We start from the raw sequence: 5,116 nt of genomic DNA on the forward strand, positions 1-5,116 counted from the left end.
ATAAAAGTGAAAAAGGTTTTTTTCGATTACAAAAACAACAAACCCTTTCCCCATATTTATAATGAAACATAATTTGGACGTTTCCGTCCAGAGATTAAAATAATGAATTATTTATACCACACGATGGATATGAGGAAAATAACGCCAGAATTGTGCTTTTTTTGCTCACCTGGTCTCCAAGAAGAAAATTTAATAAAAAGTTGTATATACCACAAAATGGTAACAATGGAAACCACAGGTCGTTCCACAACAAAAAAAAAAAATTAAAAAAAAATTAAAAAATTAGAAAAAAAATCGCCCTTACACAGCTGCAGCGATGAAAAAAACCAAAAACTGTTTTGGCGGCTAAAAGATGGCGACAGAAAATATATTTTAAGCAGAACAGAAAAGAAAACCTCTATAAATCTGGTATTGCCGTAATCCTACTGGCCTGCTTTAAAAACCAAGACCCTCCAAAAAAAGTGCCGCTGTTGTGGTTTTTCTATTTCACTCCACTTAGAAATTTTTATAATGGTTTTTTAGGACATTATGGTTGGGAAAGCGCCGCTTTAAAACCCGCAGCACTTAGCCGCACGTTTTGGAGCAGCTTGGCCGCACGCCTTTCCGTTGCCGCACAAATCTGCGCCGCAGCATCGGCTTTTGCCGGATTTCTGAGAAATCCCGTCCACATGGCTGGCCAACACAGGGATTAGCGGCCGCAGGCGGATTTGCCGCGGCAAAAGTCCGGACGGAATTTCCGCGGCAAATCCGCCCTGTGTGAACCCAGCCTACATGGTACATGAATTGAATGCATTGAAAAATACAACTCGTCCCGCAGAAAACGAGCCTCCAGATAGCCGAGTTTAACGGAAACATTTTTTTAAAAAAGTTATGATTTTTTGTTTTATTTTTTTTTTTTAAATGGAGAGAAAACAATGAAAATGAATACCAGCGTCGACGAGGGGTTAAAAAGGCATTTGCTTTTCCTTAACATTGATAAGGTGTGAATGTCGACATAAGCAGCTCCTCTGTCTCTGGGTGCGGCGTGCGATGATGTCATCACTGGGTAATTATAGCAGCGAGGTGTTGTAATAATCACAGCCAAGGAAATCCTTTCTAGGTCAACAATCCGCACCGATCGCACGGTACCGCGGACAGAGGCGTCCGTGAGCGACAGGGCGACGGCTGGACAGACAATCGTCCGGTTCTGTAGAAGCAGCCAGTCCATGTTGGACGTCGCAGTCTTTCAGACAGGCCATTCGCGTCCAACGACTCCGGGCAACGAGAGAACGAGCGTTCTGGGAATGTTCGAAAGATCGTTTGTAGATGAAAGTCCAAGGAGCGAGTCTGACTGGTTTCCAGGCAATGGCGGTCTGTCATCGCAGCTCAAATTATCGTTTGTTGTTACATTTCACTCAACTAACATTATTTATGGTCAAAATACTCAAGAGAAAAGCTTGCACAGTGGTCGGCGACTAACAGAATGGTGTTTAACAAGGAGAAATGCAAAGTCCTACATCTGGGCAAGAAAAATGAAGAAAGCTCATACAGAATGGGAGGAATTGGGTTAAGCAGCAGCACATGTGAAAAAGACTTGGGTATACTAATAGATCATAGACTGAACATGAGTCAACAATGTGATGCAGCAGCCAAAAAGGCAAACACAATTCTGGGATGAATTAAGAGAAGCATAGAGTCTAGATCACGTGAGGTCATTATCCCTCTACTCTTCCTTAGTCAGACCTCATCTGGAATACTGTGTCCAGTTCTGGGCACCCCACTTTAAAAAAAGACATTGACAAACTGGAGCAAGTTCAGAGAAGAGTTACCAAGATGGTGAGCGGTCTGCAAATCATGTCCTATGAGGAACGGTGAAAGGATCTGGGAATGTTTAGCTTGCAGAAGAGAAGGCTGAGAGGAGACTTAAAGGGGTTGTCCCGCGGCAGCAAGTGGGTCTATACACTTCTGTATGGCCATATTAATGCACTTTGTAATGTACATTGTGCATTAATTATGAGCCATACAGAAGTTATCAAAAGTTATTCACTTACCTGCTCCGTTGCTAGCGTCCTCGTCTCCATGGTGCCGACTAATTTTCGGCCTCCGATGGCCAAATTAGCCGCGCTTGCGCAGTCCGGGTCTTCTGCTGTCTTCAATGGGGCCGCTCGTGCAGAATGCCGCCTCCGTGTAGCTCCGCCCCGTCACGTGCCGATTCCAGCCAATCAGGAGGCTGGAATCGGCAATGGACCGCACAGAAGAGCTGCGGTCCACGGAGGGAGCAGACCCCGGCGGCCATCTTCAGCAGGTGAGTATGAAGACGCCGGACCGCCGGGATTCAGGTAAGCACTCTCCGGTTTGTTTTTTTAACCCCTGCATCGGGGTTGTCTCGCGCCGAACGGGGGAGGGGGTTAAAAAAAAAAAAAAAACCATTTCGGCGCGGGACAACCCCTTTAATAGCTGTCTACAAATATCTGAAGGGCTGTCACAGTGCAGAGGGATCAGCCCTATTCTCATCTGCACAAGGAAAGACTAGAAGCAATGGGATGAAACTGAAAGGGAGGAGACACAGATTAGATATTAGACAGTGAGGGGGATCAATGAGTGGAACAGGTTACCACAGGAGGTGGGGCGTTCCCCTTCAATGGAAGTCTTCAAACAAAGGCTGGACAGATATCTATCTGGGATGATTCAGTGAATCCTGCACTGAGCAGGGGGTCGGACCCGATGACCCTGGAGGTCACTTCCAACTCTACCATGCTAGGATTCCATTTCGATCAACTTCAACCCAATATATAGTTATTGCTAACGATCCGGCCGATGCGCCCCGGAGCCCCATTACTGACTCAGATACAGAAATGAAGAAAGTTTCTCCCTCGGAGGTGTCAGTGTGACCCCTTTGTCACCGGACACACATGGAGCCTGTAGTCACGTTCCTGCCGTACACGATGTAGCGGATCCCGACTAACTGGTGCAATGACTTCTGGGATGCCGCAGATCATGGTGGGCGGTGAGGGGAGCATGTAGACTCTGAAGCCCCATGAAGACTGAACGAATGTTGGGCAAACGATGCCCACTGCTGGAGCTAGTATCGCTAGCTCACAGCGGTGGGAAGGCTGCAGGAGATCTCTCCTCTCGCTCCCCCGCCCCTCTCCATTCACTAACATAGCGGCTGTTCACTACTGAACGGCCACTAGTTACACTGAACGATCAGCTCATCGTTTACGCAGTATAAACTGCAGATCGCTGATGGCTCAGTGTAAATAGCAGATGTTCAGTATTGAACGACCGCTATGTTAAGTCAATGGAGAGGGGCAGGGGAGCGAGAGGAATCTGCTGCAGCCGCCCCCCGCTGTGAGCCAGTGATACCCGCTCCCGGGCAGCAGCAGTGGGCATCGTTTGCCCGACATTGGTCCCGTCTAAATGCACCTTAAGTTGCGAGGTCCGGGGAACAGACCGGTAGACGTGAAAAATCAAGGACGCAAAACGCTCTTCTGTCTTCGTTGGCGGCCATTTTGCTCATATGCCCCTGGTGGCGACGACGGCAGAATAAAACTTTTTGGGCCTCATCCAGCAAAACTGTCCAACAGTAAGACGTCCGCGTTGCCCGTAGCAACCAATCACAGCGCAGCTTTTACTTCTACTGCTAAAATGAAAGCTGCGCGGGGATTGGTTGCTACGGGCAACGCAGACGTCTTACCGTTGGACAGTTTTGCTAAATGAACATTTTTGAGTTTCAGCTTCCATTGATTTTTTGCCGTACGTCGGACGCTAAATCTGCGCAGATTCAGCTCCAAATCCGCCCCCCATTACCTGCGGAACGCGGACATTGCAGATTCCGAACCGTCACGAGGTCAAAACAGAAGCGGCGGCGCTTATCAACGGATTCCGTGGCAGGAATTCCACAGGCGGATTCGCCCATTGAGAAGCGAAGCCTGCGTGCGAACCGCGGCCGCGCAAGTACACAGCTGCAGGGGATGTCCACCGCCGGCTCTAAAGGGCCGAATCCACAGTACGAACATACGCCAAATCACGGGCGGCTTGAAGAGTGGCGCTGTCTGCATGGTACCTCACGGACTGCGCACCGCCAGGCATTCTGCTTCGGGCGCCACACTCTTTTTGTCCTGCGCTTGTCCGATTTTTCGGATGCGAATAGCACGTCATCGCGCCATATTCGCCACACAGACGGGACGTCCAAGTGCCGTATGATGCAAGATTAGCGAGCGCAACTTTTCTAACGCCCGTGTGCGCGTACCGTAATAGTGAAGTTTTACTTTGCCGTAATTCATAGCTATTTCGGCGAGTCTTAGGAGGCCACGCCCTCTTACAAAAGCGCAAAGTGGGGCGCAAAAAAAACTAAGAAAAATTTGAAACTTTTTAACACCAGAGCGCAATTATTTTAATGCGACATTTCCATCACATTTACCGTAAATCATTCAGCAGTGAAGTACAGCATTTGTGAAACTACAACTCCCAGCATGCCCTGAGCACTACATGCATGGAGATAGAACAGCGGGCATTCTGGGACTTGTAGTTCCAGCAACAAGTGGCCGTCCAGAGTGATTAGATGAAGCCCAGCACATACATGAAGAGGAAGCACTCACCGCCGCAGGCTGAGGGCGCCCTACACCCTGGGGGCAGCACCGTGTGGCCCTTCTGTCGGTCTGTGGCCCCCAATGTCCGCGGCTCCTGTGTAGCACTCTGTAAGACTCGGCAGGTTTCTTCCTGGTTGAGACATAAGGAGGAAGCGTCCGCCCTGCAGGGCCCGGGGAGGAGCGCACAGAGGTAAACATGGAGCCGGCCGCACTGGACGCATGCGCAGTGCCACCGCCGCCTCTCCCACCATATTCCACAGACCGCACACCTCTCTGTCAATCATTGATAAGCCCCGCCCATTCTGTCTTCCGATGACGTCTTCCTCCAGTAGGCATAGGATTGCGCATGCGCATATTGACCAAGCTCACGCGGTTGTCAGGGTAACGATGCGGCGTTCTGAAATGATCTGTGAGTTGTGGGCGTGTTCTATACCGTCAGCTAATAAGAATGTCGGAAGATGTAAAAGAGGCGCGGCTAGAATGAGAGCGAGGCTTGGTTTAGGGCGTGAAGGGCTGGGTCTGGTACTGGGAGGCGGGGCTGCCAG

The 5,116-nt window shown here is 49.5% G+C and overlaps 1 protein-coding gene across 1 annotated transcript in view; it reads right to left on the bottom strand.

Annotated features, from left to right (window-relative positions):
- BROX (BRO1 domain and CAAX motif containing) overlaps positions 1–4,759 on the bottom strand; it is a 30,582-nt gene extending 25,823 nt beyond the window's left edge. The window contains exon 1 of the mRNA XM_066595187.1: positions 4,581–4,759. The gene's annotated coding sequence lies outside the window, so the exon portion shown is untranslated. The remainder of the gene's footprint in view (positions 1–4,580) is intronic.
- Positions 4,760–5,116: the final 357 nt, after the last annotated feature.

This window comes from Eleutherodactylus coqui, chromosome 3 (assembly GCF_035609145.1).
Source record: "Eleutherodactylus coqui strain aEleCoq1 chromosome 3, aEleCoq1.hap1, whole genome shotgun sequence".
Classification (NCBI taxonomy): Eukaryota; Metazoa; Chordata; class Amphibia; order Anura; family Eleutherodactylidae; genus Eleutherodactylus; species Eleutherodactylus coqui.